A 27,972-nucleotide genomic window follows, 5' to 3' on the forward strand; every position below is an offset into this window, starting at 1 on the left:
CAAACTGAGCATGTTCCAAGAATTCACAGTACATATATAAATATAACTTTGAAATTTGTTAGAAAAAGTCTTCTACTCATTTGAAACTCTTCTTGAACTGGGGAATTTAAGCCTAAATTAGCCTTGGTTTTCCTTACATATTGGAGAAATAGTATAAATTCCAAATTCAACTAAAAGAAAAAAAATGAATGAAACAAGGAAAATTAACACACAGCAGCTATTTGCAATTCCCATAAACCATCCGTCTTTATAAAGCTCACACAACTATATCCTTACAGGAACTTTCGAAGCCCGGATAGCTCAGTCGGTAGAGCATCAGACTTTTAATCTGAGGGTCCAGGGTTCAAGTCCCTGTTCGGGCGAGCACTTTTAAAACAGTCACAAACTGAGCATGTTCCAAGAATTCACAGTATATATGTGAATATATATAAATATAACTTTGAAATGTGTTAGAAAAAGTCTTCTACTCATTTGAAACTCATGCTAAGTGTTTTACATTGTCTTTTTATTATGCAGTTGTTGGTTATGCAAGTCTTCTGAATTTATTAGTTCTTTAAGTTATATCAAGCTAGTGCTTGGAATGACAAGGAAAAATAAACTTGTTTTGCAGAAGAAAAATGTCATGTTGCTTCAAATAAATACCAGAACATCTGGACTTTCTTCAACTTGTTCATTCCTCTGAGTTACATATCAAGAGAACATGATCAAAAAAAGGAAAAACAGAAGGACATAAAGAATATTTCTTCTTCAACTGGGGAATTTAAGCCTAAATTAGCTGTGGTTTCCCTTACATATTGGAGAAATAGTATAAATTCCAAATTCAACTAAAAGAAAAAAAAATGAATGAAACAAGGAAAATTAACACACAGCAGCTATTTGCAATTCCCATAAACCATCCGTCTTTATAAAGCTCACACAACTATATCCTTACAGGAACTTTCGAAGCCCGGATAGCTCAGTCGGTAGAGCATCAGACTTTTAATCTGAGGGTCCAGGGTTCAAGTCCCTGTTCGGGCGAGCACTTTTAAAACAGTCACAAACTGAGCATGTTCCAAGAATTCACAGTACATATATAAATATAACTTTGAAATTTGTTAGAAAAAGTCTTCTACTCATTTGAAACTCTTCTTGAACTGGGGAATTTAAGCCTAAATTAGCTGTGGTTTTCCTTACATATTGGAGAAATAGTATAAATTCCAAATTCAACTAAAAGAAAAAAAATGAATGAAACAAGGAAAATTAACACACAGCAGCTATTTGCAATTCCCATAAACCATCCGTCTTTATAAAGCTCACACAACTATATCCTTACAGGGAACTTTCGAAGCCCGGATAGCTCAGTCGGTAGAGCATCAGACTTTTAATCTGAGGGTCCAGGCTTCAAGTCCCTGTTCGGGCGAGCACTTTTAAAACAGTCACAAACTGAGCATGTTCCAAGAATTCACAGTACATATATAAATATAACTTTGAAATTTGTTAGAAAAGTCTTCTACTCATTTGAAACTCTTCTTGAACTGGGGAATTTAAGCCTAAATTAGCTGTGGTTTTCCTTACATATTGGAGAAATTGTACAAATTCCAAATTCAACTAAAAGAAAAAAAAATGAATGAAACAAGGAAAATTAACACACAGCAGCTATTTGCAATTCCCATAAGCCATCCATCTTTATAAAGCTCACACAACTATATCCTTACAGGAACTTTCGAAGCCCGGATAGCTCAGTCGGTAGAGCATCAGACTTTTAATCTGAGGGTCCAGGGTTCAAGTCCCTGTTCGGGCGAGTACTTTTAAAAAAGTCACAAACTGAGCATGTTCCAAGAATTCACAGTATATATGTGAATATATATAAATATAACTTTGAAATGTGTTAGAAAAAGTCTTCTACTCATTTGAAACTCATGCTAAGTCTTTTACATTGTCTTTTTATTATGCAGTTGTTGGTTATGCAAGTCTTCTGAATTTATTAGTTCTTTAAGTTATATCAAGCTAGTGCTTGCAATGACAAGGACAAATAAACTTTTTTTGCAGAAGAAAAATGTCATGTTGCTTCAAATAAATACCAGAACATCTGGTCTTTCTTCAACTTGTTCATTCCTCTGAGTTACATATCAAGAGAACATGATCAAAAAAAGGAAAAACAGAAGGACATAAAGAATATTTCTTCTTCAACTGGGAATTAGCTCAGTCGGTAGAGCATCAGACTTTTAATCTGAGGGTCCAGGGTTCAAGTCCCTGTTCGGGCGAGCACTTTTAAAACAGTCACAAACTGAGCATGTTCCAAGAATTCACAGTACATATATAAATATAACTTTGAAATTTGTTAGAAAAAGTCTTCTACTCATTTGAAACTCTTCTTGAACTGGGAAATTTAAGCCTAAATTAGCTGTGGTTTTCCTTACATATTGGAGAAATAGTATAAATTCCAAATTCAACTAAAAGAAAAAAAATGAATGAAACAAGGAAAATTAACACACAGCAGCTATTTGCAATTCCCATAAACCATCCGTCTTTAAAAAGCTCACACAACTATATCCTTACGGGAACTTTCGAAGCCATCCATCTTTGTAAAGCTCACACAACTATATCCTTACAGGAACTTTCGAAGCCCGGATAGCTCAGTCGGTAGAGCATCAGACTTTTAATCTGAGGATTCAAGTCCCTGTTCGGGCGAGCACTTTTAAAACAGTCACAAACTGAGCATGTTCCAAGAATTCACAGTATATATGTGAATATATATAAATATAACTTTGAAATTTGTTAGAAAAAGTATTCTACTCATTTGAAACTCATGCTAAGTGTTTTACATTGTCTTTTTATTATGCAGTTGTTGGTTATGCAAGTCTTCTGAATTTATTAGTTCTTTAAGTTATATCAAGCTAGTGCTTGGAATGACAAGGAAAAATAAACTTGTTTTGCAGAAGAAAAATGTCATGTTGCTTCAAATAAATACCAGAACATCTGGACTTTCTTCAACTTGTTCATTCCTCTGAGTTACATATCAAGAGAACATGATCAAAAAAAGGAAAAACAGAAGGACATAAAGAATATTTCTTCTTCAACTGGGGAATTTAAGCCTAAATTAGCTGTGGTTTCCCTTACATATTGGAGAAATAGTATAAATTCCAAATTCAACTAAAAGAAAAAAAAATGAATGAAACAAGGAAAATTAACACACAGCAGCTATTTGCAATTCCCATAAACCATCCGTCTTTATAAAGCTCACACAACTATATCCTTACAGAAACTTTCGAAGCCCGGATAGCTCAGTCGGTAGAGCATCAGACTTTTAATCTGAGGGTCCAGGGTTCAAGTCCCTGTTCGGGCGAGCACTTTTAAAACAGTCACAAACTGAGCATGTTCCAAGAATTCACAGTACATATATAAATATAACTTTGAAATTTGTTAGAAAGTCTTCTACTCATTTGAAACTCTTCTTGAACTGGGAATTTAAGCCTAAATTAGCTGTGGTTTTCCTTACATCTTGGAGAAATAGTATAAATTCCAAATTCAACTAAAAGAAAAAAAATGAATGAAACAAGGAAAATAAACACACAGCAGCTATTTGCAATTCCCATAAACCATCCGTCTTTATAAAGCTCACACAACTATATCCTTACAGGAACTTTCGAAGCCCGGATAGCTCAGTCGGTAGAGCATCAGACTTTTAATCTGAGGGTCCAGGGTTCAAGTCCCTGTTCGGGCGAGCACTTTTAAAACAGTCACAAACTGAGCATGTTCCAAGAATTCACAGTACATATATAAATATAACTTTGAAATTTGTTAGAAAGTCTTCTACTCATTTGAAACTCTTCTTGAACTGGGGAATTTAAGCCTAAATTAGCTGTGGTTTTCCTTACATATTGGAGAAATTGTACAAATTCCAAATTCAACTAAAAGAAAAAAAAATGAATGAAACAAGGAAAATTAACACACAGCAGCTATTTGCAATTCCCATAAGCCATCCATCTTTATAAAGCTCACACAACTATATCCTTACAGGAACTTTCGAAGCCCGGATAGCTCAGTCGGTAGAGCATCAGACTTTTAATCTGAGGGTCCAGGGTTCAAGTCCCTGTTCAGGCGAGCACTTTTAAAACAGTCACAAACCGATCATGTTCCAAGAATTCACAGTATATATGTGAATATATATATAAATATAACTTTGAAATTTGTTAGAAAAAGTCTTCTACTCATTTGAAACTCATGCTAAGTGTTTTACATTGTCTTTTTATTATGCAGTTGTTGGTTATGCAAGTCTTCTGAATTTATTAGTTCTTTAAGTTATATCAAGCTAGTGCTAGGAATGACAAGGAAAAGTAAACTTGTTTTGCAGAAGAAAAATGTCATGTTGCTTCAAATAAATACCAGAACATCTGGACTTTCTTCAACTTGTTCATTCCTCTGAGTTACATATCAAGAGAACATGATCAAAAAAAGGAAAAACAGAAGGACATAAAGAATATTTCTTCTTCAACTGGGGAATTTAAGCCTAAATTAGCTGTGATTTCCCTTACATATTGGAGAAATTGTACAAATTCCAAATTCAACTAAAAGAAAAAAAAATGAATGAAACAAGGAAAATTAACACACAGCAGCTATTTGCAATTCCCATAAGCCATCCATCTTTATAAAGCTCACACAACTATATCCTTACAGGAACTTTCGAAGCCCGGATAGCTCAGTCGGTAGAGCATCAGACTTTTAATCTGTGGATTCAAGTCCCTGTTCGGGCGAGCACTTTTAAAACAGTCACAAACTGAGCATGTTCCAAGAATTCACAGTATATATGTGAATATATATAAATATAACTTTGAAATGTGTTAGAAAAAGTCTTCTACTCATTTGAAACTCATGCTAAGTGTTTTACATTGTCTTTTTATTATGCAGTTGTTGGTTATGCAAGTCTTCTGAATTTATTAGTTCTTTAAGTTATATCAAGCTAGTGCTTGGAATGACAAGGAAAAATAAACTTGTTTTGCAGAAGAAAAATGTCATGTTGCTTCAAATAAATACCAGAACATCTGGACTTTCTTCAACTTGTTCATTCCTCTGAGTTACATATCAAGAGAACATGATCAAAAAAAGGAAAAACAGAAGGACATAAAGAATATTTCTTCTTCAACTGGGGAATTTAAGCCTAAATTAGCTGTGGTTTCCCTTACATATTGGAGAAATAGTATAAATTCCAAATTCAACTAAAAGAAAAAAAAATGAATGAAACAAGGAAAATTAACGCACAGCAGCTATTTGCAATTCCCATAAACCATCCGTCTTTATAAAGCTCACACAACTATATCCTTACAGGAACTTTCGAAGCCCGGATAGCTCAGTCGGTAGAGCATCAGACTTTTAATCTGAGGGTCCAGGGTTCAAGTCCCTGTTCGGGCGAGCACTTTTAAAACAGTCACAAACTGAGCATGTTCCAAGAATTCACAGTACATATATAAATATAACTTTGAAATTTGTTAGAAAAGTCTTCTACTCATTTGAAACTCTTCTTGAACTGGGGAATTTAAGCCTAAATTAGCTGTGGTTTTCCTTACATATTGGAGAAATTGTACAAATTCCAAATTCAACTAAAAGAAAAAAAATGAATGAAACAAGGAAAATTAACACACAGCAGCTATTTGCAATTCCCATAAGCCATCCGTCTTTATAAAGCTCACACAACTATATCCTTACAGGAACTTTCGAAGCCCGGATAGCTCAGTCGGTAGAGCATCAGACTTTTAATCTGAGGGTCCAGGGTTCAAGTCCCTGTTCGGGCGAGCACTTTTAAAACAGTCACAAACTGAGCATGTTCCAAGAATTCACAGTACATATATAAATATAACTTTGAAATTTGTTAGAAAGTCTTCTACTCATTTGAAACTCTTCTTGAACTGGGGAATTTAAGCCTAAATTAGCTGTGGTTTTCCTTACATATTGGAGAAATAGTATAAATTCCAAATTCAACTAAAAGAAAAATAATGAATGAAACAAGGAAAATTAACACACAGCAGCTATTTGCAATTCCCATAAACCATCCGTCTTTATAAAGCTCACACAACTATATCCTTACAGGAACTTTCGAAGCCCGGATAGCTCAGTCGGTAGAGCATCAGACTTTTAATCTGAGGGTCCAGGGTTCAAGTCCCTGTTCGGGCGAGCACTTTTAAAACAGTCACAAACCGATCATGTTCCAAGAATTCACAGTATATATGTGAATATATATATAAATATAACTTTGAAATTTGTTAGAAAAAGTCTTCTACTCATTTGAAACTCATGCTAAGTGTTTTACATTGTCTTTTTATTATGCAGTTGTTGGTTATGCAAGTCTTCTGAATTTATTAGTTCTTTAAGTTATATCAAGCTAGTGCTAGGAATGACAAGGAAAAGTAAACTTGTTTTGCAGAAGAAAAATGTCATGTTGCTTCAAATAAATACCAGAACATCTGGACTTTCTTCAACTTGTTCATTCCTCTGAGTTACATATCAAGAGAACATGATCAAAAAAAGGAAAAACAGAAGGACATAAAGAATATTTCTTCTTCAACTGGGGAATTTAAGCCTAAATTAGCTGTGGTTTCCCTTACATATTGGAGAAATTGTACAAATTCCAAATTCAACTAAAAGAAAAAAAAATGAATGAAACAAGGAAAATTAACACACAGCAGCTATTTGCAATTCCCATAAGCCATCCATCTTTGTAAAGCTCACACAACTATATCCTTACAGGAACTTTCGAAGCCCGGATAGCTCAGTCGGTAGAGCATCAGACTTTTAATCTGAGGATTCAAGTCCCTGTTTGGGCGAGCACTTATAAAACAGTCACAAACTGAGCATGTTCCAAGAATTCACAGTATATATGTGAATATATATAAATATAACTTTGAAATTTGTTAGAAAAAGTATTCTACTCATTTGAAACTCATGCTAAGTGTTTTACATTGTCTTTTTATTATGCAGTTGTTGGTTATGCAAGTCTTCTGAATTTATTAGTTATATCAAGCTAGTGCTTCTGAATTTATTAGTTATATCAAGCTAGTGCTTGGAATGACAAGGAAAAATAAACTTGTTTTGCAGAAGAAAAATGTCATGTTGCTTCAAATAAATACCAGAACATCTGGACTTTCTTCAACTTGTTCATTCCTCTGAGTTACATATCAAGAGAACATGATCAAAAAAAGGAAAAACAGAAGGACATAAAGAATATTTCTTCTTCAACTGGGGAATTTAAGCCTAAATCCGTCTTTATAAAGCTCACACAACTATATCCTTACAGAAACTTTCGAAGCCCGGATAGCTCAGTCGGTAGAGCATCAGACTTTTAATCTGAGGGTCCAGGGTTCAAGTCCCTGTTCGGGCGAGCACTTTTAAAACAGTCACAAACTGAGCATGTTCCAAGAATTCACAGTACATATATAAATATAACTTTGAAATTTGTTAGAAAAAGTCTTCTACTCATTTGAAACTCTTCTTGAACTGGGGAATTTAAGCCTAAATTAGCTGTGGTTTCCCTTACATATTGGAGAAATAGTATAAATTCCAAATTCAACTAAAAGAAAAAAAATGAATGAAACAAGGAAAATTAACACACAGCAGCTATTTGCAATTCCCATAAACCATCCGTCTTTAAAAAGCTCACACAACTATATCCTTACGGGAACTTTCGAAGCCATCCATCTTTGTAAAGCTCACACAACTATATCCTTACAGGAACTTTCGAAGCCCGGATAGCTCAGTCGGTAGAGCATCAGACTTTTAATCTGAGGATTCAAGTCCCTGTTCGGGCGAGCACTTTTAAAACAGTCACAAACTGAGCATGTTCCAAGAATTCACAGTATATATGTGAATATATATAAATATAACTTTGAAATTTGTTAGAAAAAGTATTCTACTCATTTGAAACTCATGCTAAGTGTTTCACATTGTCTTTTTATTATGCAGTTGTTGGTTATGCAAGTCTTCTGAATTTATTAGTTCTTTAAGTTATATCAAGCTAGTGCTTGGAATGACAAGGAAAAATAAACTTGTTTTGCAGAAGAAAAATGTCATGTTGCTTCAAATAAATACCAGAACATCTGGACTTTCTTCAACTTGTTCATTCCTCTGAGTTACATATCAAGAGAACATGATCAAAAAAAGGAAAAACAGAAGGACATAAAGAATATTTCTTCTTCAACTGGGGAATTTAAGCCTAAATTAGCTGTGGTTTCCCTTACATATTGGAGAAATAGTATAAATTCCAAATTCAACTAAAAGAAAAAAAAATGAATGAAACAAGGAAAATTAACGCACAGCAGCTATTTGCAATTCCCATAAACCATCCGTCTTTATAAAGCTCACACAACTATATCCTTACAGAAACTTTCGAAGCCCGGATAGCTCAGTCGGTAGAGCATCAGACTTTTAATCTGAGGGTCCAGGGTTCAAGTCCCTGTTCGGGCGAGCACTTTTAAAACAGTCACAAACTGAGCATGTTCCAAGAATTCACAGTACATATATAAATATAACTTTGAAATTTGTTAGAAAAAGTCTTCTACTCATTTGAAACTCTTCTTGAACTGGGGAATTTAAGCCTAAATTAGCTGTGGTTTTCCTTACATATTGGAGAAATAGTATAAATTCCAAATTCAACTAAAAGAAAAAAAATGAATGAAACAAGGAAAATTAACACACAGCAGCTATTTGCAATTCCCATAAACCATCCGTCTTTATAAAGCTCACACAACTATATCCTTACAGGAACTTTCGAAGCCCGGATAGCTCAGTCGGTAGAGCATCAGACTTTTAATCTGAGGGTCCAGGGTTCAAGTCCCTGTTCGGGCGAGCACTTTTAAAACAGTCACAAACCGATCATGTTCCAAGAATTCACAGTACATATATAAATATAACTTTGAAATTTGTTAGAAAGTCTTCTACTCATTTGAAACTCTTCTTGAACTGGGGAATTTAAGCCTAAATTAGCTGTGGTTTTCCTTACATATTGGAGAAATTGTACAAATTCCAAATTCAACTAAAAGAAAAAAAAATGAATGAAACAAGGAAAATTAACACACAGCAGCTATTTGCAATTCCCATAAGCCATCCATCTTTATAAAGCTCACACAACTATATCCTTACAGGAACTTTCGAAGCCCGGATAGCTCAGTCGGTAGAGCATCAGACTTTTAATCTGAGGGTCCAGGGTTCAAGTCCCTGTTCAGGCGAGCACTTTTAAAACAGTCACAAACCGATCATGTTCCAAGAATTCACAGTATATATGTGAATATATATATAAATATAACTTTGAAATTTGTTAGAAAAAGTCTTCTACTCATTTGAAACTCATGCTAAGTGTTTTACATTGTCTTTTTATTATGCAGTTGTTGGTTATGCAAGTCTTCTGAATTTATTAGTTCTTTAAGTTATATCAAGCTAGTGCTAGGAATGACAAGGAAAAGTAAACTTGTTTTGCAGAAGAAAAATGTCATGTTGCTTCAAATAAATACCAGAACATCTGGACTTTCTTCAACTTGTTCATTCCTCTGAGTTACATATCAAGAGAACATGATCAAAAAAAGGAAAAACAGAAGGACATAAAGAATATTTCTTCTTCAACTGGGGAATTTAAGCCTAAATTAGCTGTGATTTCCCTTACATATTGGAGAAATTGTACAAATTCCAAATTCAACTAAAAGAAAAAAAAATGAATGAAACAAGGAAAATTAACACACAGCAGCTATTTGCAATTCCCATAAGCCATCCATCTTTATAAAGCTCACACAACTATATCCTTACAGGAACTTTCGAAGCCCGGATAGCTCAGTCGGTAGAGCATCAGACTTTTAATCTGTGGATTCAAGTCCCTGTTCGGGCGAGCACTTTTAAAACAGTCACAAACTGAGCATGTTCCAAGAATTCACAGTATATATGTGAATATATATAAATATAACTTTGAAATGTGTTAGAAAAAGTCTTCTACTCATTTGAAACTCATGCTAAGTGTTTTACATTGTCTTTTTATTATGCAGTTGTTGGTTATGCAAGTCATCTGAATTTATTAGTTCTTTAAGTTATATCAAGCTAGTGCTTGGAATGACAAGGAAAAATAAACTTGTTTTGCAGAAGAAAAATGTCATGTTGCTTCAAATAAATACCAGAACATCTGGACTTTCTTCAACTTGTTCATTCCTCTGAGTTACATATCAAGAGAACATGATCAAAAAAAGGAAAAACAGAAGGACATAAAGAATATTTCTTCTTCAAGACTAAATTAGCTGTGGTTTCCCTTACATATTGGAGAAATAGTATAAATTCCAAATTCAACTAAAAGAAAAAAAAATGAATGAAACAAGGAAAATTAACGCACAGCAGCTATTTGCAATTCCCATAAACCATCCGTCTTTATAAAGCTCACACAACTATATCCTTACAGGAACTTTCGAAGCCCGGATAGCTCAGTCGGTAGAGCATCAGACTTTTAATCTGAGGGTCCAGGGTTCAAGTCCCTGTTCGGGCGAGCACTTTTAAAACAGTCACAAACTGAGCATGTTCCAAGAATTCACAGTACATATATAAATATAACTTTGAAATTTGTTAGAAAAAGTCTTCTACTCATTTGAAACTCTTCTTGAACTGGGGAATTTAAGCCTAAATTAGCTGTGGTTTTCCTTACATATTGGAGAAATAGTATAAATTCCAAATTCAACTAAAAGAAAAAAAATGAATGAAACAAGGAAAATAAACACACAGCAGCTATTTGCAATTCCCATAAACCATCCGTCTTTATAAAGCTCACACAACTATATCCTTACAGGAACTTTCGAAGCCCGGATAGCTCAGTCGGTAGAGCATCAGACTTTTAATCTGAGGGTCCAGGGTTCAAGTCCCTGTTCGGGCGAGCACTTTTAAAACAGTCACAAACTGAGCATGTTCCAAGAATTCACAGTACATATATAAATATAACTTTGAAATTTGTTAGAAAGTCTTCTACTCATTTGAAACTCTTCTTGAACTGGGGAATTTAAGCCTAAATTAGCTGTGGTTTTCCTTACATATTGGAGAAATAGTATAAATTCCAAATTCAACTAAAAGAAAAATAATGAATGAAACAAGGAAAATAAACACACAGCAGCTATTTGCAATTCCCATAAACCATCCGTCTTTATAAAGCTCACACAACTATATCCTTACAGGAACTTTCGAAGCCCGGATAGCTCAGTCGGTAGAGCATCAGACTTTTAATCTGAGGGTCCAGGGTTCAAGTCCCTGTTCGGGCGAGCACTTTTAAAACAGTCACAAACCGATCATGTTCCAAGAATTCACAGTATATATGTGAATATATATATATAAATATAACTTTGAAATTTGTTAGAAAAAGTCTTCTACTCATTTGAAACTCATGCTAAGTGTTTTACATTGTCTTTTTATTATGCAGTTGTTGGTTATGCAAGTCTTCTGAATTTATTAGTTCTTTAAGTTATATCAAGCTAGTGCTAGGAATGACAAGGAAAAGTAAACTTGTTTTGCAGAAGAAAAATGTCATGTTGCTTCAAATAAATACCAGAACATCTGGACTTTCTTCAACTTGTTCATTCCTCTGAGTTACATATCAAGAGAACATGATCAAAAAAAGGAAAAACAGAAGGACATAAAGAATATTTCTTCTTCAACTGGGGAATTTAAGCCTAAATTAGCTGTGATTTCCCTTACATATTGGAGAAATTGTACAAATTCCAAATTCAACTAAAAGAAAAAAAAATGAATGAAACAAGGAAAATTAACACACAGCAGCTATTTGCAATTCCCATAAGCCATCCATCTTTGTAAAGCTCACACAACTATATCCTTACAGGAACTTTCGAAGCCCGGATAGCTCAGTCGGTAGAGCATCAGACTTTTAATCTGAGGATTCAAGTCCCTGTTTGGGCGAGCACTTATAAAACAGTCACAAACTGAGCATGTTCCAAGAATTCACAGTATATATGTGAATATATATAAATATAACTTTGAAATTTGTTAGAAAAAGTATTCTACTCATTTGAAACTCATGCTAAGTGTTTTACATTGTCTTTTTATTATGCAGTTGTTGGTTATGCAAGTCTTCTGAATTTATTAGTTATATCAAGCTAGTGCTTCTGAATTTATTAGTTATATCAAGCTAGTGCTTGGAATGACAAGGAAAAATAAACTTGTTTTGCAGAAGAAAAATGTCATGTTGCTTCAAATAAATACCAGAACATCTGGACTTTCTTCAACTTGTTCATTCCTCTGAGTTACATATCAAGAGAACATGATCAAAAAAAGGAAAAACAGAAGGACATAAAGAATATTTCTTCTTCAACTGGGGAATTTAAGCCTAAATCCGTCTTTATAAAGCTCACACAACTATATCCTTACAGAAACTTTCGAAGCCCGGATAGCTCAGTCGGTAGAGCATCAGACTTTTAATCTGAGGGTCCAGGGTTCAAGTCCCTGTTCGGGCGAGCACTTTTAAAACAGTCACAAACTGAGCATGTTCCAAGAATTCACAGTACATATATAAATATAACTTTGAAATTTGTTAGAAAAAGTCTTCTACTCATTTGAAACTCTTCTTGAACTGGGAAATTTAAGCCTAAATTAGCTGTGGTTTTCCTTACATATTGGAGAAATAGTATAAATTCCAAATTCAACTAAAAGAAAAAAAATGAATGAAACAAGGAAAATTAACACACAGCAGCTATTTGCAATTCCCATAAACCATCCGTCTTTAAAAAGCTCACACAACTATATCCTTACGGGAACTTTCGAAGCCATCCATCTTTGTAAAGCTCACACAACTATATCCTTACAGGAACTTTCGAAGCCCGGATAGCTCAGTCGGTAGAGCATCAGACTTTTAATCTGAGGATTCAAGTCCCTGTTCGGGCGAGCACTTTTAAAACAGTCACAAACTGAGCATGTTCCAAGAATTCACAGTATATATGTGAATATATATAAATATAACTTTGAAATTTGTTAGAAAAAGTATTCTACTCATTTGAAACTCATGCTAAGTGTTTCACATTGTCTTTTTATTATGCAGTTGTTGGTTATGCAAGTCTTCTGAATTTATTAGTTCTTTAAGTTATATCAAGCTAGTGCTTGGAATGACAAGGAAAAATAAACTTGTTTTGCAGAAGAAAAATGTCATGTTGCTTCAAATAAATACCAGAACATCTGGACTTTCTTCAACTTGTTCATTCCTCTGAGTTACATATCAAGAGAACATGATCAAAAAAAGGAAAAACAGAAGGACATAAAGAATATTTCTTCTTCAACTGGGGAATTTAAGCCTAAATTAGCTGTGGTTTCCCTTACATATTGGAGAAATAGTATAAATTCCAAATTCAACTAAAAGAAAAAAAAATGAATGAAACAAGGAAAATTAACGCACAGCAGCTATTTGCAATTCCCATAAACCATCCGTCTTTATAAAGCTCACACAACTATATCCTTACAGAAACTTTCGAAGCCCGGATAGCTCAGTCGGTAGAGCATCAGACTTTTAATCTGAGGGTCCAGGGTTCAAGTCCCTGTTCGGGCGAGCTCTTTTAAAACAGTCACAAACTGAGCATGTTCCAAGAATTCACAGTACATATATAAATATAACTTTGAAATTTGTTAGAAAAAGTCTTCTACTCATTTGAAACTCTTCTTGAACTGGGAAATTTAAGCCTAAATTAGCTGTGGTTTTCCTTACATATTGGAGAAATAGTATAAATTCCAAATTCAACTAAAAGAAAAAAAATGAATGAAACAAGGAAAATTAACACACAGCAGCTATTTGCAATTCCCATAAACCATCCGTCTTTATAAAGCTCACACAACTATATCCTTACGGGAACTTTCGAAGCCCGGATAGCTCAGTCGGTAGAGCATCAGACTTTTAATCTGAGGGTCCAGGGTTCAAGTCCCTGTTCGGGCGAGCACTTTTAAAACAGTCACAAACTGAGCATGTTCCAAGAATTCACAGTACATATATAAATATAACTTTGAAATTTGTTAGAAAGTCTTCTACTCATTTGAAACTCTTCTTGAACTGGGGAATTTAAGCCTAAATTAGCTGTGGTTTTCCTTACATATTGGAGAAATAGTATAAATTCCAAATTCAACTAAAAGAAAAATAATGAATGAAACAAGGAAAATAAACACACAGCAGCTATTTGCAATTCCCATAAACCATCCGTCTTTATAAAGCTCACACAACTATATCCTTACAGGAACTTTCGAAGCCCGGATAGCTCAGTCGGTAGAGCATCAGACTTTTAATCTGAGGGTCCAGGGTTCAAGTCCCTGTTCGGGCGAGCACTTTTAAAACAGTCACAAACCGATCATGTTCCAAGAATTCACAGTATATATGTGAATATATATATATAAATATAACTTTGAAATTTGTTAGAAAAAGTCTTCTACTCATTTGAAACTCATGCTAAGTGTTTTACATTGTCTTTTTATTATGCAGTTGTTGGTTATGCAAGTCTTCTGAATTTATTAGTTCTTTAAGTTATATCAAGCTAGTGCTAGGAATGACAAGGAAAAGTAAACTTGTTTTGCAGAAGAAAAATGTCATGTTGCTTCAAATAAATACCAGAACATCTGGACTTTCTTCAACTTGTTCATTCCTCTGAGTTACATATCAAGAGAACATGATCAAAAAAAGGAAAAACAGAAGGACATAAAGAATATTTCTTCTTCAACTGGGGAATTTAAGCCTAAATTAGCTGTGATTTCCCTTACATATTGGAGAAATTGTACAAATTCCAAATTCAACTAAAAGAAAAAAAAATGAATGAAACAAGGAAAATTAACACACAGCAGCTATTTGCAATTCCCATAAGCCATCCATCTTTATAAAGCTCACACAACTATATCCTTACAGGAACTTTCGAAGCCCGGATAGCTCAGTCGGTAGAGCATCAGACTTTTAATCTGAGGATTCAAGTCCCTGTTCGGGCGAGCACTTTTAAAACAGTCACAAACTGAGCATGTTCCAAGAATTCACAGTATATATGTGAATATATATAAATATAACTTTGAAATTTGTTAGAAAAAGTATTCTACTCATTTGAAACTCATGCTAAGTGTTTTACATTGTCTTTTTATTATGCAGTTGTTGGTTATGCAAGTCTTCTGAATTTATTAGTTATATCAAGCTAGTGCTTCTGAATTTATTAGTTATATCAAGCTAGTGCTTGGAATGACAAGGAAAAATAAACTTGTTTTGCAGAAGAAAAATGTCATGTTGCTTCAAATAAATACCAGAACATCTGGACTTTCTTCAACTTGTTCATTCCTCTGAGTTACATATCAAGAGAACATGATCAAAAAAAGGAAAAACAGAAGGACATAAAGAATATTTCTTCTTCAACTGGGGAATTTAAGCCTAAATCCGTCTTTATAAAGCTCACACAACTATATCCTTACAGAAACTTTCGAAGCCCGGATAGCTCAGTCGGTAGAGCATCAGACTTTTAATCTGAGGGTCCAGGGTTCAAGTCCCTGTTCGGGCGAGCACTTTTAAAACAGTCACAAACTGAGCATGTTCCAAGAATTCACAGTACATATATAAATATAACTTTGAAATTTGTTAGAAAAAGTCTTCTACTCATTTGAAACTCTTCTTGAACTGGGAAATTTAAGCCTAAATTAGCTGTGGTTTTCCTTACATATTGGAGAAATAGTATAAATTCCAAATTCAACTAAAAGAAAAAAAATGAATGAAACAAGGAAAATTAACACACAGCAGCTATTTGCAATTCCCATAAACCATCCGTCTTTATAAAGCTCACACAACTATATCCTTACGGGAACTTTCGAAGCCCGGATAGCTCAGTCGGTAGAGCATCAGACTTTTAATCTGAGGGTCCAGGGTTCAAGTCCCTGTTCGGGCGAGCACTTTTAAAACAGTCACAAACCGATCATGTTCCAAGAATTCACAGTATATATGTGAATATATATATAAATATAACTTTGAAATTTGTTAGAAAAAGTCTTCTACTCATTTGAAACTCATGCTAAGTGTTTTACATTGTCTTTTTATTATGCAGTTGTTGGTTATGCAAGTCTTCTGAATTTATTAGTTCTTTAAGTTATATCAAGCTAGTGCTAGGAATGACAAGGAAAAGTAAACTTGTTTTGCAGAAGAAAAATGTCATGTTGCTTCAAATAAATACCAGAACATCTGGACTTTCTTCAACTTGTTCATTCCTCTGAGTTACATATCAAGAGAACATGATCAAAAAAAGGAAAAACAGAAGGACATAAAGAATATTTCTTCTTCAACTGGGGAATTTAAGCCTAAATTAGCTGTGATTTCCCTTACATATTGGAGAAATTGTACAAATTCCAAATTCAACTAAAAGAAAAAAAAATGAATGAAACAAGGAAAATTAACACACAGCAGCTATTTGCAATTCCCATAAGCCATCCATCTTTGTAAAGCTCACACAACTATATCCTTACAGGAACTTTCGAAGCCCGGATAGCTCAGTCGGTAGAGCATCAGACTTTTAATCTGAGGATTCAAGTCCCTGTTCGGGCGAGCACTTTTAAAACAGTCACAAACTGAGCATGTTCCAAGAATTCACAGTATATATGTGAATATATATAAATATAACTTTGAAATTTGTTAGAAAAAGTATTCTACTCATTTGAAACTCATGCTAAGTGTTTTACATTGTCTTTTTATTATGCAGTTGTTGGTTATGCAAGTCTTCTGAATTTATTAGTTATATCAAGCTAGTGCTTCTGAATTTATTAGTTATATCAAGCTAGTGCTTGGAATGACAAGGAAAAATAAACTTGTTTTGCAGAAGAAAAATGTCATGTTGCTTCAAATAAATACCAGAACATCTGGACTTTCTTCAACTTGTTCATTCCTCTGAGTTACATATCAAGAGAACATGATCAAAAAAAGGAAAAACAGAAGGACATAAAGAATATTTCTTCTTCAACTGGGGAAATTTAAGCCTAAATCCGTCTTTATAAAGCTCACACAACTATATCCTTACAGAAACTTTCGAAGCCCGGATAGCTCAGTCGGTAGAGCATCAGACTTTTAATCTGAGGGTCCAGGGTTCAAGTCCCTGTTCGGGCGAGCACTTTTAAAACAGTCACAAACTGAGCATGTTCCAAGAATTCACAGTACATATATAAATATAACTTTGAAATTTGTTAGAAAAAGTCTTCTACTCATTTGAAACTCTTCTTGAACTGGGGAATTTAAGCCTAAATTAGCTGTGGTTTTCCTTACATATTGGAGAAATAGTATAAATTCCAAATTCAACTAAAAGAAAAAAAATGAATGAAACAAGGAAAATTAACACACAGCAGCTATTTGCAATTCCCATAAACCATCCGTCTTTAAAAAGCTCACACAACTATATCCTTACGGGAACTTTCGAAGCCATCCATCTTTGTAAAGCTCACACAACTATATCCTTACAGGAACTTTCGAAGCCCGGATAGCTCAGTCGGTAGAGCATCAGACTTTTAATCTGAGGGTTCAAGTCCCTGTTCGGGCGAGCACTTTTAAAACAGTCACAAACTGAGCATGTTCCAAGAATTCACAGTATATATGTGAATATATATAAATATAACTTTGAAATTTGTTAGAAAAAGTATTCTACTCATTTGAAACTCATGCTAAGTGTTTTACATTGTCTTTTTATTATGCAGTTGTTGGTTATGCAAGTCTTCTGAATTTATTAGTTCTTTAAGTTATATCAAGCTAGTGCTTGGAATGACAAGGAAAAATAAACTTGTTTTGCAGAAGAAAAATGTCATGTTGCTTCAAATAAATACCAGAACATCTGGACTTTCTTCAACTTGTTCATTCCTCTGAGTTACATATCAAGAGAACATGATCAAAAAAAGGAAAAACAGAAGGACATAAAGAATATTTCTTCTTCAACTGGGGAATTTAAGCCTAAATTAGCTGTGGTTTCCCTTACATATTGGAGAAATAGTATAAATTCCAAATTCAACTAAAAGAAAAAAAAATGAATGAAACAAGGAAAATTAACGCACAGCAGCTATTTGCAATTCCCATAAACCATCCGTCTTTATAAAGCTCACACAACTATATCCTTACAGAAACTTTCGAAGCCCGGATAGCTCAGTCGGTAGAGCATCAGACTTTTAATCTGAGGGTCCAGGGTTCAAGTCCCTGTTCGGGCGAGCTCTTTTAAAACAGTCACAAACTGAGCATGTTCCAAGAATTCACAGTACATATATAAATATAACTTTGAAATTTGTTAGAAAAAGTCTTCTACTCATTTGAAACTCTTCTTGAACTGGGAAATTTAAGCCTAAATTAGCTGTGGTTTTCCTTACATATTGGAGAAATAGTATAAATTCCAAATTCAACTAAAAGAAAAAAAATGAATGAAACAAGGAAAATTAACACACAGCAGCTATTTGCAATTCCCATAAACCATCCGTCTTTATAAAGCTCACACAACTATATCCTTACAGGAACTTTCGAAGCCCGGATAGCTCAGTCGGTAGAGCATCAGACTTTTAATCTGAGGGTCCAGGGTTCAAGTCCCTGTTCGGGCGAGCACTTTTAAAACAGTCACAAACCGATCATGTTCCAAGAATTCACAGTACATATATAAATATAACTTTGAAATTTGTTAGAAAGTCTTCTACTCATTTGAAACTCTTCTTGAACTGGGGAATTTAAGCCTAAATTAGCTGTGGTTTTCCTTACATATTGGAGAAATTGTACAAATTCCAAATTCAACTAAAAGAAAAAAAAATGAATGAAACAAGGAAAATTAACACACAGCAGCTATTTGCAATTCCCATAAGCCATCCATCTTTATAAAGCTCACACAACTATATCCTTACAGGAACTTTCGAAGCCCGGATAGCTCAGTCGGTAGAGCATCAGACTTTTAATCTGAGGGTCCAGGGTTCAAGTCCCTGTTCAGGCGAGCACTTTTAAAACAGTCACAAACCGATCATGTTCCAAGAATTCACAGTATATATGTGAATATATATATAAATATAACTTTGAAATTTGTTAGAAAAAGTCTTCTACTCATTTGAAACTCATGCTAAGTGTTTTACATTGTCTTTTTATTATGCAGTTGTTGGTTATGCAAGTCTTCTGAATTTATTAGTTCTTTAAGTTATATCAAGCTAGTGCTAGGAATGACAAGGAAAAGTAAACTTGTTTTGCAGAAGAAAAATGTCATGTTGCTTCAAATAAATACCAGAACATCTGGACTTTCTTCAACTTGTTCATTCCTCTGAGTTACATATCAAGAGAACATGATCAAAAAAAGGAAAAACAGAAGGACATAAAGAATATTTCTTCTTCAACTGGGGAATTTAAGCCTAAATTAGCTGTGATTTCCCTTACATATTGGAGAAATTGTACAAATTCCAAATTCAACTAAAAGAAAAAAAAATGAATGAAACAAGGAAAATTAACACACAGCAGCTATTTGCAATTCCCATAAGCCATCCATCTTTATAAAGCTCACACAACTATATCCTTACAGGAACTTTCGAAGCCCGGATAGCTCAGTCGGTAGAGCATCAGACTTTTAATCTGTGGATTCAAGTCCCTGTTCGGGCGAGCACTTTTAAAACAGTCACAAACTGAGCATGTTCCAAGAATTCACAGTATATATGTGAATATATATAAATATAACTTTGAAATGTGTTAGAAAAAGTATTCTACTCATTTGAAACTCATGCTAAGTGTTTTACATTGTCTTTTTATTATGCAGTTGTTGGTTATGCAAGTCATCTGAATTTATTAGTTCTTTAAGTTATATCAAGCTAGTGCTTGGAATGACAAGGAAAAATAAACTTGTTTTGCAGAAGAAAAATGTCATGTTGCTTCAAATAAATACCAGAACATCTGGACTTTCTTCAACTTGTTCATTCCTCTGAGTTACATATCAAGAGAACATGATCAAAAAAAGGAAAAACAGAAGGACATAAAGAATATTTCTTCTTCAAGACTAAATTAGCTGTGGTTTCCCTTACATATTGGAGAAATAGTATAAATTCCAAATTCAACTAAAAGAAAAAAAAATGAATGAAACAAGGAAAATTAACGCACAGCAGCTATTTGCAATTCCCATAAACCATCCGTCTTTATAAAGCTCACACAACTATATCCTTACAGGAACTTTCGAAGCCCGGATAGCTCAGTCGGTAGAGCATCAGACTTTTAATCTGAGGGTCCAGGGTTCAAGTCCCTGTTCGGGCGAGCACTTTTAAAACAGTCACAAACTGAGCATGTTCCAAGAATTCACAGTACATATATAAATATAACTTTGAAATTTGTTAGAAAAAGTCTTCTACTCATTTGAAACTCTTCTTGAACTGGGGAATTTAAGCCTAAATTAGCTGTGGTTTTCCTTACATATTGGAGAAATAGTATAAATTCCAAATTCAACTAAAAGAAAAAAAATGAATGAAACAAGGAAAATTAACACACAGCAGCTATTTGCAATTCCCATAAACCATCCGTCTTTATAAAGCTCACACAACTATATCCTTACAGGAACTTTCGAAGCCCGGATAGCTCAGTCGGTAGAGCATCAGACTTTTAATCTGAGGGTCCAGGGTTCAAGTCCCTGTTCGGGCGAGCACTTTTAAAACAGTCACAAACTGAGCATGTTCCAAGAATTCACAGTACATATATAAATATAACTTTGAAATTTGTTAGAAAGTCTTCTACTCATTTGAAACTCTTCTTGAACTGGGGAATTTAAGCCTAAATTAGCTGTGGTTTTCCTTACATATTGGAGAAATAGTATAAATTCCAAATTCAACTAAAAGAAAAATAATGAATGAAACAAGGAAAATAAACACACAGCAGCTATTTGCAATTCCCATAAACCATCCGTCTTTATAAAGCTCACACAACTATATCCTTACAGGAACTTTCGAAGCCCGGATAGCTCAGTCGGTAGAGCATCAGACTTTTAATCTGAGGGTCCAGGGTTCAAGTCCCTGTTCGGGCGAGCACTTTTAAAACAGTCACAAACCGATCATGTTCCAAGAATTCACAGTATATATGTGAATATATATATATAAATATAACTTTGAAATTTGTTAGAAAAAGTCTTCTACTCATTTGAAACTCATGCTAAGTGTTTTACATTGTCTTTTTATTATGCAGTTGTTGGTTATGCAAGTCTTCTGAATTTATTAGTTCTTTAAGTTATATCAAGCTAGTGCTAGGAATGACAAGGAAAAGTAAACTTGTTTTGCAGAAGAAAAATGTCATGTTGCTTCAAATAAATACCAGAACATCTGGACTTTCTTCAACTTGTTCATTCCTCTGAGTTACATATCAAGAGAACATGATCAAAAAAAGGAAAAACAGAAGGACATAAAGAATATTTCTTCTTCAACTGGGGAATTTAAGCCTAAATTAGCTGTGATTTCCCTTACATATTGGAGAAATTGTACAAATTCCAAATTCAACTAAAAGAAAAAAAAATGAATGAAACAAGGAAAATTAACACACAGCAGCTATTTGCAATTCCCATAAGCCATCCATCTTTGTAAAGCTCACACAACTATATCCTTACAGGAACTTTCGAAGCCCGGATAGCTCAGTCGGTAGAGCATCAGACTTTTAATCTGAGGATTCAAGTCCCTGTTCGGGCGAGCACTTTTAAAACAGTCACAAACTGAGCATGTTCCAAGAATTCACAGTATATATGTGAATATATATAAATATAACTTTGAAATTTGTTAGAAAAAGTATTCTACTCATTTGAAACTCATGCTAAGTGTTTTACATTGTCTTTTTATTATGCAGTTGTTGGTTATGCAAGTCTTCTGAATTTATTAGTTATATCAAGCTAGTGCTTCTGAATTTATTAGTTATATCAAGCTAGTGCTTGGAATGACAAGGAAAAATAAACTTGTTTTGCAGAAGAAAAATGTCATGTTGCTTCAAATAAATACCAGAACATCTGGACTTTCTTCAACTTGTTCATTCCTCTGAGTTACATATCAAGAGAACATGATCAAAAAAAGGAAAAACAGAAGGACATAAAGAATATTTCTTCTTCAACTGGGGAATTTAAGCCTAAATTAGCTGTGGTTTCCCTTACATATTGGAGAAATAGTATAAATTCCAAATTCAACTAAAAGAAAAAAAAATGAATGAAACAAGGAAAATTAACGCACAGCAGCTATTTGCAATTCCCATAAACCATCCGTCTTTATAAAGCTCACACAACTATATCCTTACAGAAACTTTCGAAGCCCGGATAGCTCAGTCGGTAGAGCATCAGACTTTTAATCTGAGGGTCCAGGGTTCAAGTCCCTGTTCGGGCGAGCACTTTTAAAACAGTCACAAACTGAGCATGTTCCAAGAATTCACAGTACATATATAAATATAACTTTGAAATTTGTTAGAAAAAGTCTTCTACTCATTTGAAACTCTTCTTGAACTGGGGAATTTAAGCCTAAATTAGCTGTGGTTTTCCTTACATATTGGAGAAATAGTATAAATTCCAAATTCAACTAAAAGAAAAAAAATGAATGAAACAAGGAAAATTAACACACAGCAGCTATTTGCAATTCCCATAAACCATCCGTCTTTATAAAGCTCACACAACTATATCCTTACGGGAACTTTCGAAGCCCGGATAGCTCAGTCGGTAGAGCATCAGACTTTTAATCTGAGGGTCCAGGGTTCAAGTCCCTGTTCGGGCGAGCACTTTTAAAACAGTCACAAACTGAGCATGTTCCAAGAATTCACAGTACATATATAAATATAACTTTGAAATTTGTTAGAAAGTCTTCTACTCATTTGAAACTCTTCTTGAACTGGGAAATTTAAGCCTAAATTAGCTGTGGTTTTCCTTACATATTGGAGAAATAGTATAAATTCCAAATTCAACTAAAAGAAAAAAAATGAATGAAACAAGGAAAATTAACACACAGCAGCTATTTGCAATTCCCATAAACCATCCGTCTTTATAAAGCTCACACAACTATATCCTTACGGGAACTTTCGAAGCCCGGATAGCTCAGTCGGTAGAGCATCAGACTTTTAATCTGAGGGTCCAGGGTTCAAGTCCCTGTTCGGGCGAGCACTTTTAAAACAGTCACAAACTGAGCATGTTCCAAGAATTCACAGTACATATATAAATATAACTTTGAAATTTGTTAGAAAGTCTTCTACTCATTTGAAACTCTTCTTGAACTGGGGAATTTAAGCCTAAATTAGCTGTGGTTTTCCTTACATATTGGAGAAATTGTACAAATTCCAAATTCAACTAAAAGAAAAAAAAATGAATGAAACAAGGAAAATTAACACACAGCAGCTATTTGCAATTCCCATAAGCCATCCATCTTTATAAAGCTCACACAACTATATCCTTACAGGAACTTTCGAAGCCCGGATAGCTCAGTCGGTAGAGCATCAGACTTTTAATCTGAGGGTCCAGGGTTCAAGTCCCTGTTCAGGCGAGCACTTTTAAAACAGTCACAAACCGATCATGTTCCAAGAATTCACAGTATATATGTGAATATATATATAAATATAACTTTGAAATTTGTTAGAAAAAGTCTTCTACTCATTTGAAACTCATGCTAAGTGTTTTACATTGTCTTTTTATTATGCAGTTGTTGGTTATGCAAGTCTTCTGAATTTATTAGTTCTTTAAGTTATATCAAGCTAGTGCTAGGAATGACAAGGAAAAGTAAACTTGTTTTGCAGAAGAAAAATGTCATGTTGCTTCAAATAAATACCAGAACATCTGGACTTTCTTCAACTTGTTCATTCCTCTGAGTTACATATCAAGAGAACATGATCAAAAAAAGGAAAAACAGAAGGACATAAAGAATATTTCTTCTTCAACTGGGGAATTTAAGCCTAAATTAGCTGTGATTTCCCTTACATATTGGAGAAATTGTACAAATTCCAAATTCAACTAAAAGAAAAAAAAATGAATGAAACAAGGAAAATTAACACACAGCAGCTATTTGCAATTCCCATAAGCCATCCATCTTTATAAAGCTCACACAACTATATCCTTACAGGAACTTTCGAAGCCCGGATAGCTCAGTCGGTAGAGCATCAGACTTTTAATCTGTGGATTCAAGTCCCTGTTCGGGCGAGCACTTTTAAAACAGTCACAAACTGAGCATGTTCCAAGAATTCACAGTATATATGTGAATATATATAAATATAACTTTGAAATGTGTTAGAAAAAGTCTTCTACTCATTTGAAACTCATGCTAAGTGTTTTACATTGTCTTTTTATTATGCAGTTGTTGGTTATGCAAGTCTTCTGAATTTATTAGTTCTTTAAGTTATATCAAGCTAGTGCTTGGAATGACAAGGAAAAGTAAACTTGTTTTGCAGAAGAAAAATGTCATGTTGCTTCAAATAAATACCAGAACATCTGGACTTTCTTCAACTTGTTCATACCTCTGAGTTACATATCAAGAGAACATGATCAAAAAAAGGAAAAACAGAAGGACGTAAAGAATATTTCTTCTTGAACTGGGGAATTTAAGCCTAAATTAGCTGTGGTTTCCCTTACATATTGGAGAAATAGTATAAATTCCAAATTCAACTAAAAGAAAAAAAAATGAATGAAACAAGGAAAATTAACACACAGCAGCTATTTGCAATTCCCATAAACCATCCGTCTTTATAAAGCTCACACAACTATATCCTTACAGGAACTTTCGAAGCCCGGATAGCTCAGTCGGTAGAGCATCAGACTTTTAATCTGAGGGTTCAAGTCCCTGTTCGGGCGAGCACTTTTAAAACAGTCACAAACTGAGCATGTTCCAAGAATTCACAGTACATATATAAATATAACTTTGAAATTTGTTAGAAAAAGTCTTCTTCTCATTTGAAACTCTTCTTGAACTGGTGAATTTAAGCCTAAATTAGCTGTGGTTTTCCTTACATATTGGAGAAATAGTATAAATTCCAAATTCAACTAAAAGAAAAAAAATGAATGAAACAAGGAAAATTAACACACATCAGCTATTTGCAATTCCCATAAACCATCCGTCTTTATAAAGCTCACACAACTATATCCTTACAGGACCTTTCGAAGCCCGGATAGCTCAGTCGGTAGAGCATCAGACTTTTAATCTGAGGGTCCAGGGTTCAAGTCCCTGTTCGGGCGTGCACTTTTAAAACAGTCACAAACCGATCATGTTCCATGAATTCACAGTATATATGTGAATATATATAAATATAACTTTGAAATTTGTTAGAAAAAGTCTTCTACTCATTTGAAATTCATGCTAAGTGTTTTATATTGTCTTTATTATGCAGTTGTTGGTTATGCAAGTCTTCTGAATTTATTAGTTCTTTAAGTTATATCAAGCTAGTGCTTGGAATGACAAGGAAAAATAAACTTGTTTTGCAGAAGAAAAATGTCATGTTGCTTCAAATAAATACCAGAACATCTGGACTTTCTTCAACTTGTTCATTCCTCTGAGTTACATATCAAGAGAACATGATCAAAAAAAGGAAAAACAGAAGGACATAAAGAATATTTCTTCTTCAACTGGGGAATTTAAGCCTAAATTAGCTGTGGTTTCCCTTACATATTGGAGAAATAGTATAAATTCCAAATTCAACTAAAAGAAAAAAAAATGAATGAAACAAGGAAAATTAACACACAGCAGCTATTTGCAATTCCCATAAACCATCCGTCTTTATAAAGCTCACACAACTATATCCTTACAGGAACTTTCGAAGCCCGGATAGCTCAGTCGATAGAGCATCAGACTTTTAATCTGAGGGTCCAGGGTTCAAGTCCCTGTTCGGGCGAGCACTTTTAAAACAGTCACAAACTGAGCATGTTCCAAGAATTCACAGTACATATATAAATATAACTTTGAAATTTGTTAGAAAAAGTCTTCTACTCATTTGAAACTCTTCTTGAACTGGGGAATTTAAGCCTAAATTAGCTGTGGTTTTCCTTACATATTGGAGAAATAGTATAAATTCCAAATTCAACTAAAAGAAAAAAAATGAATGAAACAAGGAAAATTAACACACAGCAGCTATTTGCAATTCCCATAAACCATCCGTCTTTATAAAGCTCACACAACTATATCCTTACAGGAACTTTCGAAGCCCAGGTAGCTCAGTCGGTAGAGCATCAGACTTTTAATCTGAGGGTCCAGGGTTCAAGTCCCTGTTCGGGCGAGCACTTTTAAAACAGTCACAAACTGAGCATGTTCCAAGAATTCACAGTATATATGTGAATATATATAAATATAACTCATCCATTACTTGTGGGATACCAATACCAAAGCTAAAGTACACGGATGAAGGGAGGGACAAGGCAGGTACCACTGCCTGTAAAACCTTTCTCCCAAAAATAGCCTCCGAAGAAGCAAAAGTATCAAATTTGTAGAATTTTGAAAAAGTATGATGCGAAGACCAAGTCGCCGCCTTGCAAATCTGTTCAACAGAAGCCTAATTTTTAAAGGCCCATGTGGAAGCCACAGCTCTAGTAGAATGAGCTGTAATCCTTTTTGGAGGCTGCTGGCCAGCAGTCTCATAGGCTAAGCGGATTATGCTTCTTAGCCAAAAAGAAAGAGAGGTTGCCGAAGCCTTTTGACCTCTCCTCTGTCCAGAGTAGACAACAAACAAAGCAGATGTTTGACAAAAATCTTTAGTACCTTGTAAGAAAAACTTTAAAGCACGAACCACGTCCAGATTGTGTAATAGACGCTCCTTCTTTGAAGAAGGATTAGGACACAAAGACGGAACAACAATCTCTTGCTTGATATTCTTATTAGATACCACCTTAGGTAAAAACCCAGGTTTGGTACGCAGAACTACCTTATCTGCATGGAAGATCAGATAAGGAGAATCACATTGTAAGAACCAAATTTAAACTCCAAGGTGGAGCAACAGGTTTAAACACAGGCTTGATTCTAACTAAAGCCTGACAAAATGCCTGAACGTCTGGGACATCCGCCAGACGCTTGTGCAAAAGAATAGATAGCGCAGAAATCTGTCCCTTTAAGGAACTAGCTGACAATCCTTTCTCCAATCCTTCTTGGAGAAAAGATAATATCCTGGGAATCCTGACCTTACTCCATGAGTAGCCCTTAGATTCACACCAATAAAGATATTTACGCCATATTTTATGATAGATTTTCCTGGTGACAGGCTTCCGTGTCTGAATTAAGGTATCAATGACTGACTCGGAGAAACCAGGCTTTAATAAAAACAGAATTTATATCTTACCTGATAAATTCCTTTCTCCTACGGTGTGTCCGGTCCACGGCTTCATCCTTACTTGTGGGAAATATTCTCTTCCCTAACAGGAAATGGCAAAGAGGCACACAGCAAAAGCTGTCCATATAGCCCCTCCTCTGGCTCCGCCCCCCAGTCATTCGACCGACGGTTAGGAGAAAAAGGAGAAACCATAGGGTGCCGTGGTGACTGTAGTGTATAAAATTTTTTAAGCCTGACAAGAAAAGCCAGGGCGGGCCGTGGACCGGACACACCGTAGGAGAAACGAATTTATCAGGTAAGATATAAATTCTGTTTTCTCCTACATAGGTGTATCCGCTCCACGGCTTCATCCTTACTTGTGGGAACCAATACCAAAGCTTTAGGACACGGATGAAGGGAGGGAACAAGTCAGGCAACCTAAACGGAAGGCACCACGGCTTGCAAAACCTTTCTCCCAAAAACAGCCTCCGAAGAAGCAAAAGTATCGAATTTGTAAAATTTTGTAAAAGTGTGCAGTGAAGACCAAGTCGCTGCCTTACAGATCTAATCAACAGAAGCCTCGTTCTTGAAGGCCCATGTGGAAGCCACAACCCTAGTAGAGTGAGCTGTAATTTGTTCAGGAGGCTGCCGTCCGGCAGTCTCATAAGCCAATCGGATGATGCTTTTCAGCCAAAAGGAAAGAGAGGTAGCAGTAGCTTTCTGCCCTCTCCTCTTACCGGAATAAACGACAAACAAGGATGAAGTCTGTCTGAAATCCTTAGTTG

The 27,972-nt window shown here is 34.7% G+C and overlaps 30 non-coding genes across 30 annotated transcripts; all 30 read left to right on the plus strand.

The window, feature by feature from the left end:
• Positions 1-289: 289 nt before the first annotated feature.
• TRNAK-UUU (transfer RNA lysine (anticodon UUU)) lies at positions 290-362 on the plus strand. Its single transcript has one exon. It is a non-coding gene; the product is annotated as a tRNA-Lys (tRNA).
• A 582-nt stretch (positions 363-944) lies between these two features.
• TRNAK-UUU (transfer RNA lysine (anticodon UUU)) lies at positions 945-1,017 on the plus strand. Its single transcript has one exon. It is a non-coding gene; the product is annotated as a tRNA-Lys (tRNA).
• Positions 1,018-1,707: 690 nt separating this feature from the next.
• On the plus strand, positions 1,708-1,780 carry TRNAK-UUU (transfer RNA lysine (anticodon UUU)). Its single transcript has one exon. It is a non-coding gene; the product is annotated as a tRNA-Lys (tRNA).
• Positions 1,781-3,252: 1,472 nt separating this feature from the next.
• Positions 3,253-3,325, plus strand: TRNAK-UUU (transfer RNA lysine (anticodon UUU)). The gene has a single exon. It is a non-coding gene; the product is annotated as a tRNA-Lys (tRNA).
• Positions 3,326-3,630: 305 nt separating this feature from the next.
• On the plus strand, positions 3,631-3,703 carry TRNAK-UUU (transfer RNA lysine (anticodon UUU)). Its single transcript has one exon. It is a non-coding gene; the product is annotated as a tRNA-Lys (tRNA).
• Positions 3,704-5,315: 1,612 nt separating this feature from the next.
• TRNAK-UUU (transfer RNA lysine (anticodon UUU)) lies at positions 5,316-5,388 on the plus strand. The gene has a single exon. It is a non-coding gene; the product is annotated as a tRNA-Lys (tRNA).
• Positions 5,389-5,695: 307 nt separating this feature from the next.
• Positions 5,696-5,768, plus strand: TRNAK-UUU (transfer RNA lysine (anticodon UUU)). The gene has a single exon. It is a non-coding gene; the product is annotated as a tRNA-Lys (tRNA).
• A 306-nt stretch (positions 5,769-6,074) lies between these two features.
• On the plus strand, positions 6,075-6,147 carry TRNAK-UUU (transfer RNA lysine (anticodon UUU)). Its single transcript has one exon. It is a non-coding gene; the product is annotated as a tRNA-Lys (tRNA).
• Positions 6,148-7,278: 1,131 nt separating this feature from the next.
• Positions 7,279-7,351, plus strand: TRNAK-UUU (transfer RNA lysine (anticodon UUU)). Its single transcript has one exon. It is a non-coding gene; the product is annotated as a tRNA-Lys (tRNA).
• Positions 7,352-8,360: 1,009 nt separating this feature from the next.
• Positions 8,361-8,433, plus strand: TRNAK-UUU (transfer RNA lysine (anticodon UUU)). Its single transcript has one exon. It is a non-coding gene; the product is annotated as a tRNA-Lys (tRNA).
• A 308-nt stretch (positions 8,434-8,741) lies between these two features.
• On the plus strand, positions 8,742-8,814 carry TRNAK-UUU (transfer RNA lysine (anticodon UUU)). The gene has a single exon. It is a non-coding gene; the product is annotated as a tRNA-Lys (tRNA).
• A 1,599-nt stretch (positions 8,815-10,413) lies between these two features.
• On the plus strand, positions 10,414-10,486 carry TRNAK-UUU (transfer RNA lysine (anticodon UUU)). The gene has a single exon. It is a non-coding gene; the product is annotated as a tRNA-Lys (tRNA).
• Positions 10,487-10,794: 308 nt separating this feature from the next.
• Positions 10,795-10,867, plus strand: TRNAK-UUU (transfer RNA lysine (anticodon UUU)). The gene has a single exon. It is a non-coding gene; the product is annotated as a tRNA-Lys (tRNA).
• A 306-nt stretch (positions 10,868-11,173) lies between these two features.
• Positions 11,174-11,246, plus strand: TRNAK-UUU (transfer RNA lysine (anticodon UUU)). The gene has a single exon. It is a non-coding gene; the product is annotated as a tRNA-Lys (tRNA).
• Positions 11,247-12,379: 1,133 nt separating this feature from the next.
• Positions 12,380-12,452, plus strand: TRNAK-UUU (transfer RNA lysine (anticodon UUU)). The gene has a single exon. It is a non-coding gene; the product is annotated as a tRNA-Lys (tRNA).
• Positions 12,453-13,461: 1,009 nt separating this feature from the next.
• On the plus strand, positions 13,462-13,534 carry TRNAK-UUU (transfer RNA lysine (anticodon UUU)). The gene has a single exon. It is a non-coding gene; the product is annotated as a tRNA-Lys (tRNA).
• Positions 13,535-13,842: 308 nt separating this feature from the next.
• On the plus strand, positions 13,843-13,915 carry TRNAK-UUU (transfer RNA lysine (anticodon UUU)). The gene has a single exon. It is a non-coding gene; the product is annotated as a tRNA-Lys (tRNA).
• A 306-nt stretch (positions 13,916-14,221) lies between these two features.
• Positions 14,222-14,294, plus strand: TRNAK-UUU (transfer RNA lysine (anticodon UUU)). The gene has a single exon. It is a non-coding gene; the product is annotated as a tRNA-Lys (tRNA).
• Positions 14,295-15,427: 1,133 nt separating this feature from the next.
• TRNAK-UUU (transfer RNA lysine (anticodon UUU)) lies at positions 15,428-15,500 on the plus strand. Its single transcript has one exon. It is a non-coding gene; the product is annotated as a tRNA-Lys (tRNA).
• A 308-nt stretch (positions 15,501-15,808) lies between these two features.
• Positions 15,809-15,881, plus strand: TRNAK-UUU (transfer RNA lysine (anticodon UUU)). The gene has a single exon. It is a non-coding gene; the product is annotated as a tRNA-Lys (tRNA).
• Positions 15,882-17,013: 1,132 nt separating this feature from the next.
• On the plus strand, positions 17,014-17,086 carry TRNAK-UUU (transfer RNA lysine (anticodon UUU)). Its single transcript has one exon. It is a non-coding gene; the product is annotated as a tRNA-Lys (tRNA).
• A 1,009-nt stretch (positions 17,087-18,095) lies between these two features.
• On the plus strand, positions 18,096-18,168 carry TRNAK-UUU (transfer RNA lysine (anticodon UUU)). The gene has a single exon. It is a non-coding gene; the product is annotated as a tRNA-Lys (tRNA).
• Positions 18,169-18,476: 308 nt separating this feature from the next.
• On the plus strand, positions 18,477-18,549 carry TRNAK-UUU (transfer RNA lysine (anticodon UUU)). The gene has a single exon. It is a non-coding gene; the product is annotated as a tRNA-Lys (tRNA).
• A 1,599-nt stretch (positions 18,550-20,148) lies between these two features.
• On the plus strand, positions 20,149-20,221 carry TRNAK-UUU (transfer RNA lysine (anticodon UUU)). The gene has a single exon. It is a non-coding gene; the product is annotated as a tRNA-Lys (tRNA).
• A 308-nt stretch (positions 20,222-20,529) lies between these two features.
• On the plus strand, positions 20,530-20,602 carry TRNAK-UUU (transfer RNA lysine (anticodon UUU)). The gene has a single exon. It is a non-coding gene; the product is annotated as a tRNA-Lys (tRNA).
• Positions 20,603-20,908: 306 nt separating this feature from the next.
• TRNAK-UUU (transfer RNA lysine (anticodon UUU)) lies at positions 20,909-20,981 on the plus strand. Its single transcript has one exon. It is a non-coding gene; the product is annotated as a tRNA-Lys (tRNA).
• Positions 20,982-22,238: 1,257 nt separating this feature from the next.
• TRNAK-UUU (transfer RNA lysine (anticodon UUU)) lies at positions 22,239-22,311 on the plus strand. The gene has a single exon. It is a non-coding gene; the product is annotated as a tRNA-Lys (tRNA).
• Positions 22,312-22,619: 308 nt separating this feature from the next.
• Positions 22,620-22,692, plus strand: TRNAK-UUU (transfer RNA lysine (anticodon UUU)). Its single transcript has one exon. It is a non-coding gene; the product is annotated as a tRNA-Lys (tRNA).
• Positions 22,693-22,998: 306 nt separating this feature from the next.
• TRNAK-UUU (transfer RNA lysine (anticodon UUU)) lies at positions 22,999-23,071 on the plus strand. The gene has a single exon. It is a non-coding gene; the product is annotated as a tRNA-Lys (tRNA).
• Positions 23,072-25,057: 1,986 nt separating this feature from the next.
• On the plus strand, positions 25,058-25,130 carry TRNAK-UUU (transfer RNA lysine (anticodon UUU)). Its single transcript has one exon. It is a non-coding gene; the product is annotated as a tRNA-Lys (tRNA).
• The last annotated feature ends 2,842 nt before the right edge of the window (positions 25,131-27,972 follow it).

Source organism: Bombina bombina, chromosome 4 (assembly GCF_027579735.1).
Source record: "Bombina bombina isolate aBomBom1 chromosome 4, aBomBom1.pri, whole genome shotgun sequence".
Taxonomy (NCBI): Eukaryota; Metazoa; Chordata; class Amphibia; order Anura; family Bombinatoridae; genus Bombina; species Bombina bombina.